The sequence below is a fragment of the Mesocricetus auratus genome, unplaced genomic scaffold, assembly GCF_017639785.1.
Source record: "Mesocricetus auratus isolate SY011 unplaced genomic scaffold, BCM_Maur_2.0 Super-Scaffold_100008, whole genome shotgun sequence".
NCBI lineage: Eukaryota > Metazoa > Chordata > Mammalia > Rodentia > Cricetidae > Mesocricetus > Mesocricetus auratus.
This window is the reverse complement of record NW_024429192.1, coordinates 78,508,457-78,521,782: the sequence shown is the minus strand read 5'-3', so window position 1 is coordinate 78,521,782 and position 13,326 is coordinate 78,508,457.

Below are 13,326 nucleotides of genomic sequence, written 5' to 3'. Positions count from 1 at the left end.
TGTGGTAAGCAAAAAGGGGGGTATCAGTCTTGTTGGTACTAAATCTTGAAAACTGGGGTGTCTTTTCCACTTTGCCCACTTCAGGTTGGACCAGGCACACTTGGGGTTCAGTGGCCAGGAATGACCATCTGTGAGCCCTACAGCCCTGTCCTGTCAGGCTCTGTGGACACTCACCAGGCAGACCACATTCACAGAGGTATCCATTTTTCCTGGTTAACTAACAGGAAGGCGGGACCCAGAGTGAAGACGTTGTCGTAGTTATGGTTTCTATTGTCATAACAAATACTTTGACTGTAAGCAACTTGGGCAGGAAGCGCTTTCTTTCAGCTGACAGCCAAAGTCAGGGCAGGAACCTGGAGGCAGGAGCTGATGTAGAGGGCCATGGAAGGGTGCTGCTCACTGGCTTGCTCCTCATGCCTTGCTCAACCTGCTTTCTTATAGAGCCCAAGGGGTGGGTGGCATCACCCACAATAGACTGAGGCCTCCCACATCAATCATTAGCCAAGAAAAATGCCCCATAGCCTTGCCTATTGGTCAATTTCGTGGGGGCATTTTCTCAGTTGAGGCTTTCTTTTCCTGGATGACTCTAGTTTGTGACATGTTGACATAGAACTAGCCAGGACATATGTCACCTACACACAGGGGCAGAATAGGCCTGGCTTCCCCAGGAGTTGTGGGACAGAAGATCAACTGGCCTTTGTAAGCACTTGGGACCCTAGAGGGTATATCCGGTGTCTGAGACCCTTCTGACTCAAACAGTGGGGTCTTCCAACAGGGCATACCCTCACCCAGACTCCAGGAGCCTCTACTCCATGCTGGCTCAGCACCAACCGTACTTTGTGGCCTCAGTCTCCACTTCTGGAAAACGGGCTAACAGTAGGAGGGAGGAGTGTCAACAGCATCCCAGAATCAGCTTGGCCCCAGCCTCTAGTATCATCCCACAATTAGCCAGCCACCACCCAACCTTTTCCCTCTTTCTTTTTTATATTATACTTAAAATAGAAAATTAAATTTTACACAAGGTTTACAAGCTGTTAACGGAATTCACTAATCAAACCCCAACCCCCAAGTCCTTGAAAATGAAAATTTAAAAGGTCTGCATTTGCATATTCATGTTCTTAATAGGGTTCAGAAGGTATATTTGCAGCTGATGAAAAGGATTAATTAAGTCTAATTTGCATCGGTGGGGCCTCTTAACCCTTTGTGAACTGGACAAGAGACCTAGAGGCTCCTGTGGCCCAAGGCAGCAAGTGAGGGATGCCCATCCTGGCTGTCCCTCCCTAATGGCCACAAAAGCCACACAGCCATGTAGCCCCTGGAGCCAGAGCCTCCTCCTGGCTCCTGTGATACTCAGCACTATGACGGCCTCATTGCGAGCACCTAACACGAACAAGAACCAGACTTCAAGATCTCAGCTGCTTGTCTATGGCAATGGAGAAAATGTGTGGAACTCAAGGAAATGGAAGTGTGTGTGTGTTTGTGTGTGTGTGTGCACATCCACTCGAATGTGTGAGCACACACACACACATATTGTGGAGGATGGGAGTTGGCATTAGATATTGCTCTCCACCTTAGTTTTGAGGCAGGGTCTGTCACTAAACATGGAGTTAGACTACATGACCAACAAGCCTCAGGCTCTGTCCTGTGTCTACCGCCTCAGCTCTGGGATTACAAACTCATGCCTTGACACTCAGGTTTTTTACATGGAGTCTGAGGTCAAACTCAGGTCCTCACACTTGTGTGGCAAACACTGAGGCCACCTCCCCAGCCCCTAAGTCATTTTTTACCCCATCATTCTGAGGTCATTTAGTTTTCTTTATTGTTTGTCTTGTATTGAGACTATGTGTGTGTGTGTGTGTGTGTGTGTGTTGTGTGTGTTTCAACCCTCCTAGGTACACAAATGTGCATATTTGTATGCAGGACAGTGCACTTGTATGTTGTCACCTGTGTGTACACATGTGCACATATGTGAATGTGTGGAGTGGTCCCCTGGGCCTATAGCACTCAAGTACTGTCTCCTGACATTATCTTCATGGCAGATACAGGCAGTCTCTGTAGGGTAACACTCCACTGTGACCCAGATCTCAGTGATACACATATGGGGTTAAAGACATAGGATGTGTGCACCTAGGTCTGTATGTAGACCATGTATTTGCATAGAATTATTGGCACAACATATGTGCATATGTGTGAATGTACATGTGTGTACTTGAGTGATATATATAACACACATTCACAGGGGTTATTGGCATATGTATATTTATATATACATCTGTCTATGCAGTTACAGATGTTTGTACACATTATGTATACAATTTAGATACTTATAAAATATGCATATAACTATACACAAATTCTCCATACAACATACATAGGATATAAACACATACTCAAGTATTCAATGTATGCCCACATAGTTTTTGATAGAATATACTTAGAATTCTTGCTTTATTGTTAGTTTGTAAGTTGAGATAGGGTCTCACTATTGTAGCCTGGGCTCGCCTCAAACTCACAATCCTCCTGCCTTACTTCTCAATGCTGTGATCACAGGCATCACCACTATTCCCCACTAGATACAATTTATTCTTACACATAATTCCATGAAGAACATATATAGTGCTCAGAGAAACTTATGGGAGCCATAGGGTTAGAGTTGAGCTCTCATGCTACCTCCTAACAGACCCAACTAAATGAGAGAAGGTAAATCACACAGTGGCCTCATAAAGTGAACTTCAAATAAGGGCCAGCAACCGCATGGCAGCTCACAACCATCTGTAACTTCCATTCCAGGAGTTTCCACGCCCCTTCTGGCCTCTGCAGGCACCAGGCATACGTGCAGGCAAAACACCCATGTACTTCAAAAAGAAGATTAAAATAAGCCAGGCTGGGTCATTGGTCAGCAGCCAAGCACATGTTTGACACAAGCCAGACCCTGGGTCCCCTCCCCAGAACCAAACAGAAAAGATGCATGGTGACCAGTCCTACGGTTCATGATGAGGCAGCTGCCTGCCTCAGCCCCAAAGGGAAATGTCTGCGGGTAATCAGCTACTCTTTGCCCTTGGCTTCTCTTACATGACCTTTTCTACAGCAGAGCCATCCTCAGCAGTTCAGTGGGTACCTTCTACTCTACAGGGAGGCGTCCGTGACAGTTGAGTTTTTCAAGGCACAGATGTATGGACAGGTGGGTGGATGGATGGATGGATGGGAGTATGGATGGACAGAAAAGCATATTTGTTCATAACACACATATGTATGAGCATAGAAAAAAATATATAGCACACATCTATATCTAATATGTGCCTACAGTAATGTACACACATTATGAATAAATCATTAGATGGGCATCAGCCACATTGACATGGACCGTGCTTGCATCTGTGTGTGTGTGTGTGTGTGTGTGTGTGCATGTGCAGTGATTTCTCCCAGGCACCGGACTAAGGCTGCCCATGCTGGTTTGAATTACTTCTTCTGTTTGCACTAAATTATGGTTCCAGTAACTCTGTGGCGTTACATCTTAAAAGTGCTGGCTCTGTGGCCGCGGGGCGCTCTGCTATGTGCCTCGTTAATCTGGTCCCCGTTTGCCTGGAAATTAGACCATTTGTTTGCCTTTTATGAAGATTATTCTCAGCGATTATGAGCAGGGCTGCGGGGAGCCACGGAAGCCTCCGGCAGGCGAACACCACTCACTTTGGGAATCACAGGAGGAGGCAGCAGATGGTCTGAGGTTGTCACTTTCTAACTTCTGTAGGAACATCCAGGGCAGGAGAGAAACTGAGGCTCAGTGATGTCTGTGAGACTGTGACTCAGGCTCTTTGGCGAGGGAGGTAGAACATCTAAGGAACAAGACAGGATTTGAAGTGCCAAGTATAGTTGGGGACCGAGGAGTGGGCTCAGTGTGTATAGTAGGGACCTGAGTCTACCCCAGAACTGGCATAAAAAGCTGGGTGTGGTGGCATATGAGCTGGGGGAAGAGGTACAGAACTATTTGGTTCCTAAAGCTCATCGGTTAGCCAGGCCAGTCAAATCAGTAAGCTCCAGGTTCAATGTGGAAGCCCCCCCCCAAAAAATGAGGTGGAGAGTTGTAAAGATGGCTTCGCATTTAAAAGCACTGGCTGCTCTTCCAGAGGACCTGTGTTTCATTCTCAGCACCCACAGGCAGCTTTAGTCTCAAAAAGAAATGTCAAGGCCGGTTTACATCCCTGGCAAGATCTAAGCACTTGCTGAATTGCCTCATTACCAATTCTTAACCATTTGTGTCTCGAGTTTTGCCAACCCAAAGGACTACAGCAAACAAATGTGTATTCTCTTGAACATGAAAGAGTTTGAGTAGCTTCTAGGTTTGGATGGCCTGCACATAAACCAGCTGTAAGGGTTAGCATTCTGCCATTGTGATCAAACAAGCGAGGGAGGAAGGGTCTTTGACTCCCAGTTTCACAGGTCTCAGGTCCCTTGGTTCCCTCCCTTGGTAAATGTGGTGATAGGCCCTGTGACAGAGAGCTGTTCACATTAACATGGATGGAAACAGAAAACACGAGGCACAGTCTTCCAGGGAGACGTCTGCCCCTTGCTCCCTTCAGGTCGGTGGGGTGGTGTCACCCACACCCAGAGTGGCTTCCTCCTTCTGTGACTTAAGGGAGGAAGGTTCTGGCTCACTGTCTGAGAGTACACAGTCAGTCATGGTGGGGAAGGTGTGGCGGCAGGAGCATGAGGCGGCTGGTCACACGGCATCTGCAGTCAGGAAGCAGAGGATGGATGCTGGGACTCAGCTCGCTTTCTCCTTTTCTTCAGTCCCCGGCCTGTGGGGCCCTCCCACTTGTCTCAGTTCCCCTTCCTGATGCTGTGATACCATATCCTAGCAAGATCTACTTAAGGGAGATGGGGTTCGTTTAGCTCAGAGCGCAAAGGTACAGTCCATCATGGTCAAGGTAACAGGATGCTGAAGCAGGGAGGCTCAGGGCATCCACAGGCAGGAAACAGAGGGATGAATGTTGGAGCTCAACTCACTTTCTCCACTTATACAGCCCAGGTTCCCAGCTAGGAAACTGTCCCTCCCACAACTAGAATGGGTCTTCTCACATTAATTAATGTGATCAAAATAATCCCAGAGGTCCATCTTCCAGGTGATTCTACAGTCTGTTAAGTTGAAAGTAAACGTTACACTGCCTCAATTAACCTGAACAAGGAGATTCCCCCAAAGCCTTACCCAGAAGCTAAGCTAATCCTCAGATATGTCCCTGGAGCCAGGCCCTGTCAAGCTGGCAATCAGCATTAACCATCACGTGTCCACACAGACACAGTGCGCCTTGCTAGTCTTCTGGGTGTCTCTCATTCCAGTCAAGTTCACAATGACAATGAACCATCATTACAACACACTTCCTTGCCCCTGTCTGTCCTCCATATTTTCCACTGACTGGGCAGTATATCTTTATAGACCCAGATGGTTTATCCCCTCTAATGGTCTATGTGTGGGAAATATGGCTTCCTTCCTGTTGTGTGATTTTTTTTGTGGGTGCGTGTGTGTGTGTGTGTGTGTGTGTGTGTGTGTGTGTGTGTGTGTGTGTGTGTGTGTGTTTGTATGTGATGCATGCACATGTATGGAAAGGTCAGAGGTTTATTTTTTTAAGCAAAGTTCCACTGTGCGATCCTGCTTCTGCTTCAGAATGCTTGGACTAAAGGTGTGATTCATAGCCCTAGTCTGTAGGGGTGAATTTTCTGGTTGGACACCAGATCTGCATGGTCCCAGCACTGAGAGGGGGAAGTAGAAATGAGCTCCCATCCCTAACCAAGAAGTCATTTGCAACTGACACCCGATGGAAAAGAGAAAGCCAGTTTTTTCCAATGGTGTGTCATAACAACTACACTCCAGGGCACCCCCCATGCACAGGAAAAACTCCATGGTTTTCTTAAGGGCTTTTTTGTTGTTGTTGTTGTTTTTTTTGGGGTTTTTTTGTTTGTTTGTTTGGTTTTGGTTTTTTGAGACAGGGTTTCTCTGTGGCTTTAGAGCTGTCCTGGAACTAGCTCTTGTAGACCAGGCTGGTCTCAAACTCACAGAGATCCACCTGCCTCTGCTTCCCGAGTGCTGAGATTAAAGGCATGCGCCACCACCGCACAGCTTGTCTGAGCTTTTTTTGTGGCTGTTGTCTTATTAGTTTTTGTTTGTTTTGATTTTCAGGTTTTTGGTTGGTTTGTTTGGGAATTTTTTTTTCTGGTTTTTACGAGACAGGGTTTCTCTGTATTGTTTCGGAGGCTGTCGGTCCAGCCTGGCCTCGAACTCACAGAGATCCGCCTGCCTCTGCCTCCCGAGTGCTGGGATTAAAGGCATGTGCCACCACCACCTGGCTGGATTTTTTTTATTTTGAGAGAAAGAGGAAGGGAGAGAGAACATGCAGTTGGGTGGGTAAGAAGGTGGGCAGGAATTTGGGGGGCATACATTGTATGAAAAAAGTTTAATTTTAAAAAAGGCGCCTGCCACAATGTTTGACTAAACTTTTTACTCCGTTTGTTTGTCATGTGTGTGCCACACATGCATGTGGAGGTCAGAGGACAACTTGCAGGACGTGGTTCTCTGTCCGCCATGTGGGGCTTGGGGATTGAACTCAGGTTCTCAGACTTGACAGCAAGTGACTTGACCTGCTAAGCCGTCTCAACTATCCCTAGCCACCATATTTCTTAAGACAAGGTCTCTCACTCTACCAAGAGCTCTTCAATTTGGCTAGACTGGCTGGTCAGTGAGCTCTGCCCCACCCCCATCCCCCACTCCCCACACCCCTGTCTCCACCTCCCCTTGCAAGCAGGTGCCAGCTTTTCACATGGGTTCTGAGCACTGAACCCGGGTGCTCATGTTTGGCAAGGTCTTTACCAACAGTGTCTCCCTAGCCCTGAGATGCTTGCTTCACACACACACACACACACACACACACACACACACACTTCTATTGGTTTTTTGGTGAGCAAAGTTTGTCTGTTCCCGTCACGAAACGTATCAATCTTGTGTTTTACAGCTGGCGCAGTCTGTGCCTTGTTTAAGCAGACCCCCGCCACTGTGAGGACACAGAGATGCTCTCCCACCGTGTCTTCCACAAGTGACTTTTATTTATGATTTGAGGCAGAAATTCAATTTCATTTTTTCCACATGAATAGCGAATTGTCTCCGTAGCATTTATTAAACAGTTTCTAGCTCCCGGGTGGGCCTGGACAGCCATAAATCAGGCGTCCACATTGGAGCGGGGCTGCCTCTGGGCCTTTGGTCTTTCTTCTGGGTCATCAAGTCTGTACAGAACCATCTTAATTACTGAGCGCCACACCAGAGGGTGGGGTGGCCCTGGTGGCAGCCCAGGAAGGGACAGAGTGGTGTAGGGCCGCTGAAGTTTATTTTACTTTATGTGTGGTCTATGTAGATGTAGGTGTGCGTGTGTGTGCACATGGGTACATGTGTGACATTGTCACATGTCCTCAATTGTTCCCCATCTTATGTTTTGCTATTTATTTTCATGTACATGTCCATGTATGTGTGTGGGTAGAACTCAGGGGACAACCTTTGGGAGTTAGTGATGGGGAAGGTCCTTCTGTATGCTGCAACTATGTGCTTTCTTATTGGTTGATGAGTAAAGCTGTTTCAGCCAATGGCTTAACAGAGTAAAGTCAGGTGGGAAATCTGAACAGGAATAGGGAGAGGTAGCAGGCTGGGTTGAGGAGACTCTGAGTAGCCACTGGGGAGTCGAGATGTCAGAGAGCATCACCGGTAAGCCATGGTGATACACAGATTAATAGAAATGGGTTGATAATTAAAAGAGAGCTAGCCGGAAGAAGTCTAAGTCAAATGATTGTGACAGATATTAAGGCTCAGAGTTGTTATTTCATAGCAGCTACAGAGACCCAGTGTGTAGAGAGAAACTAATCTAGTGGGACCGAGATAGATGGAGAAAGTCTCCTTCTACAAGTCAGTTCTCTGCTTCTACCATGTGGGTCCAGGAATTTACTCTTTACCTACTGAGCCGCCTCCCCAGGGCACCACTTTAGTTTTTGAGGCAGGTTCTCTCACTGAACGGGAAGCTCAGGGATCTTCCTGCCTCTGCCTCCCTAGGTGGGTCTGTTGGATGTCATTGCAGCTGGCTTTTGAGGGGGTGCTGGGGATTGAACTCAGTCCCCATGCCTGTGCAGCAAGCACTTTACCCACTGAGTCATCCCTCCAGCCCCTGGTGGTCTTGAAAACTACATTTAGCTGAGAGGTGGTGGCACCTGGGAGGCAGAGACACGTGACTCTATGAGTTCAAGGCCAGCCTGGTCTACAGAGTGAGTTCCAGAACAGCCAGAGCTGTTACACAGAGAAATCCTGTCTCAAAAACAAAACAAAAACTACATATAATGTTTTTCAATGAGTGAGGAGGCCTTCTCCAAAATAAGGAAATTCTCAGCTATCCCCATGTTCCCAAAAGTTTCGATGACATAAATTTTAGTGAGAGAGCGGTGGTGCCTGCTTGAAGTCTTGACCCTGGGGAGGCTGAGACGGGAGGACTGAGTTGAAGGTCAGATGGGATATTGTGTCAAACAAGGAAAAAAACTGGAGCACAATGAAGCCAACAGTGCTCACAGGACCCCAGTCTCCAGGGTAGAGGTTTTCGGAGCTTTGGAGGTTTCCTGGGTTGCTTTTGGGCAAAGGGAAAACATACATTGGTTAATGTTTGTGGTTGTTTTGTTTCTTTGAGACAAAGTTTCACTTTGTTGCCTCCGTGGGATGTAGACCAGGCTGATTTTGAACTCACTGGCTGTCTCTGCCTTCCCAGTGATGGGATTAAAGGGGTGCACCACCACTCCCCACCAAGAATAAACTGTGAGATCTGTGTGATGTTTAGTTTAGGAGGCAGAGGCAGGAGGATTGTTGTGAGTTTGAAGTCAACCATTAAACAACAATTAAAACAACAAAACCTATCCCCACAACTCCCGCCCCCAAAAGAAAATTAGTAGACCTCAGCATGGTGGCACACACCTTTCATCCCAGCACTCAGGAGGAGTCAGGAGGATCTTTGTGTGTTCGAAGCCAGTCTGGTCTACAGAGTGAGTTCCAGGACAGCCAGGGCTACACAGAGAAAGCCTGTCACAAAAACCCTAAAAAGAAAGAAAAAAATAGTAACCCATCAATGAATACCTATTTAATAAGCCAATCAGTCCATTCAAGTAGAAAAAAAAGGTATGGGACAGAAAATTTAAACCCTGAACCCTCAATGAATTCAGAATTTCAGATAAAAAAATTACACAAAGGGCTGGAGAGATGGCTCAGCAGTTGAGAGCATGGGCTGCCCTTGCAGAGGAATTGGGTTTGGTTCCCCGAACCCATATGACAGCTCACAGGTGTCTGTAATTCCAGTTCCAGATGAGCTGACATCCTTTTCTGGTCTCCATGAACACCAGACACTCACATGATGCACAGACATATACACAGGCAAAACACTCATGCATAAAATAATATGAAAATATTAATAAGTCCCACAGGAGTGACAACAAGAAAAGTCCAGGGTAGATTGAGTGAATCAGAATCTACCAATGTGCTTGATGAATGTGGCCTTCCAACGCTGCAGATGGGGAGGTGGCTCGGCAGGAAGAGAGCACTCACCCTGCAAGCATGAGGACCCGAGTTCGGTTCCCTGGCACCCACATAAAGCCGGATACAATAGTGTGCATCTGTAGTCTCAGCAGCTCCAGAAAGATGGAGGAAGAGATGGGAGAATCTCCAGAGGCTCATGGGTCAGCCAGCATGACCATCCAGTGATGGTGTCTGCCTCAACCAAGGTAGAAGGAGGGACTGACTCGTGAGGTCATGATAGGTGCATACCAGCTCTCAGACACATGAACACACACACACACACACACGCGCACACACGCGCGCGCACACACACGCGCACACACACACACGCGCGCGCGCACACACGCGCACACACGCACACACACGCACACGCATACACGCGCGCACGCGCACACACACACACACACACACACACGCGCGCGCGCGCACACACACACATTACCTGCTGTCCATAGGAGACGCCCCCCAAACTTTAGTAAAAAGCAAAAGGGAAGGAGATAGAGTCTCTAGTCAAAATTCAGACTGTGCCTCTAGGGATAAAGAAGATTGGGCTATCGTGGCATGCAATTTCATAGTCACTTACAAATTCTGAACCTGCACCTTCCTGAGATCATAACTTCCTCTTAGAAGACAAGGGACGGGGGAGGTGGTTCAGTTCAGAAAATGCTGGCTTCACAGGTATAAGAGCATGAGTTTGAATCCCCAGAGGCCACCTGAATACCTGGGTGTGGTGGCATCCATCACCCCAGCCTAGGAGATGGAGACAGTATGATTGTAGAACTTGATGAAGAGGAAGACACCAAATGTTGACCTCTGGCTTGCACAGACACAGAAGAGAGCACACACATGCACACACTCAAGAAATGAACACACACACGCACACACACACACCAAAACCCACCAGTACAACTGGGATTTTAAGGCACATCCCTAAACCACTGACTAAACAAGAACATAAGAAGTTGTCTGGATTTAGGAGATTTACACAGCAAAGTAATGAACTTGACATACCAGATTACTACAGACTCCTGCAAGCAGAAGGGAGGTTAGTGACAGCAAAGGAACCATTATGACATAGGTTACAAGTTACATGTAAGCAGGGACCTCTGTTCTCAATCTGTTTGGAATCCCACAGCTCCAGGCCAAGGCAGGGGGAAGACAAATTGGAGGTCAGCCTGGGTTACAGAGTGAGGCTCTGACACAAAATAAGAAATGGCTGGGAGTGCTCCTTAGTGCTCACCTATTGTATGCCAGGCCAAGAGTTCCATTCCAGCTCCCTAAGGGAGGGAGGGACAGAGGGAAGCAAAAACACTGCAAAACCTAATGTCAAAATAAATCTGCCCTAAATCTGGAAATGTTAAAGCATGTTTGGGACTGGGGAGATGGCTCCATCGGCAAAGTGTTGAGTATAAACATGAGGGCCTGAGCTAGACTCCCCAGGCCCATGTAAGGCCGGTCATGGAGACATGTGTCTGTAATCCCAGCACTAGGGAAGTAGAGACAGGAGGATTCCTGGGTCTTCCTGGCAGGCAAATCAGTGAGTTCCAGGTTAAGTGATAGACCCTGTCTTAGAAAAGAAGGTAGAGAGAGACTGAGAAAGACATATGACCTCTGACTTATGACCTCTGACCTCCCACCTCCACATACGCATACACGGGGAGACTATTTCTAACTTCTCCCTGGTAAATGTTTCTCATTACTCATGGAGTGGCAGCCTGTTTGAAATTCTAGCCTCAAAGGCAGAGACAGGACCCCTAGAAGGAGGCTAGCCAATTGGCAAGCTCTGGATTTGATTGAGAGGCATTGCCTCAATGAATAAGGTAGAAGAGTAATGGAAGATGATTCCCAGCTTCAACATGCATGCTGCATGCATAAGCACATACACACATACACAGTCTCTCTCTCTCTCTCTCTCTCTCTCTCTCTCTCTCTAGTACGCACACACGTATGCACACATGCGCGCATGCACGCACACACGCACACACACTGCAAATGGAAAGACAGAACTTCCAGGTAGGATGGCAGATTTGAAGTTACTTCAACAACCCAGCATAGGCTGAGTAAAGGTATAAAACACAACTGTAACCCTATGATAAAGAGCTGCGTCTATGGAGTTTTTCTCTGCATAGAAGCCATAGCTGGCTCCCAGTTGCAAGGCACTGCTCACACCAGGGAGGTCTCTGGACTCTAGACAAAGGTACCACAAAAGAACAGCAAGCTGGAGACAGAGAAGATGTGGAGAGTCGCCCACGAGCTCAGGCAAGTATGGTTAAAAACCAAACAAACACACGCAACTCACCTACAAGGGCAAACACATCAGAGTAACATCGGAACTCCCACCAGCAACAGTTTTCACTCTAACCAGAAGCCACTCGGGAAGGACAGGGCTTATTTGACTTTCACTTCCAGGCAATAGTCCATCACAGAAGGAAGTCAGGGTAAGAACTCAAGGAAAGAGTTAGAACAGAAATCATAGAGGATCCTTGCTGGCTGGTTCACCGACTCAAAGCCAGCTTCCTTAGATAGCCTGTGTTCAACACAGTAAAACAGCTGATCCCAATTCCAACAGGGAAACAGAAAAAAAAAGCATTCAGCAAACCACTCTCAATAATGACTTAAATGCAGATGACCTCAAGTCCCTATTTAAAAGATGTAGACTAAAAACACAGTCCAAATATCTGGTGTCTCCAAGAAATGCACCTAACGGGCAAAGACACCAGTAATCTGGGTCAAAAGAGAGAAGTCAGGACTGGGAGGATGGTTCAATGGGTAAGAAAGCATGCTGCACAACCATGAGGTCCTGAGTTCAAATCCTCAGCACTCATATAAAAGTCAGAGCATGACCAAGTTACTAATAGCCCCCAGCACTGTAAGAGCCAGAGACAGCAGAGCTTCCTGGGCTTTCTAGCCACCAGCCTGGCTCCAAGTTCAATGAGAGAGCTTGTCTCAAGGGAATATGAGAGTAAATAGAATGCAGTGTTCTCTGGCTTCTGAACACACATACATAGGTGTGTGCACCATCACAAACATGTACACATGGGAGAGAGAGAAAGAGAGAGAGAGAGAGAGAGAGAGAGAGAGAGAGAGAATACCAATCCCAACACAACCTGACATAACTATTCTCTCTGACAAGACTTTAAGCCAAAACTAATCACAGGTCATTAAAATGTAGTTATTACATATTAATAAAGAGAACAATTCCCAAGACAGAGCCACCAGCTGAGAACCAAGTATTCAAACACACCAGTCTATGGAGGGACACTTCAGGCTCTAAGTACAAGAATAGCTGAGTGTTAGTGTGAGGATGAGTTGGGGATCTGGTGAAACTTGGAACAGTGCTCAGCTCACAGCAGGCTCTGGGTAAGGGGTGTGTATTCTTGTGTGTACATTTCCCGACTGTGACGACTGCCCTAACCCCTCACTGTTTCTCCAGACACAGGGCCAGACCTTGCTTTGCAGAGCCAGGCATGAACTCTCATGGTGGGAGCTGAGGAGATGGCTCAGCCGGTAACGCTCCCCCACCCCCCGCCCTGTGTTCTTTTGGATGGATTGTGGAAGCGTTTGGAATTTGGGCTAGAAAAGTCATTGAGCATTCAAAGCTTATTGCACTGTTCTGTGGGGGTTTGGAAGATAAGAATGAAGAGAGAGATGCAGGTGATGGAGGCCTAGCTTGTGAAGTTTCAGAAGTCTGAAAGTCTGTTGTATGAGATATCTAAGTTAGGAATTCGTGGAGTTTGGGACGGCTG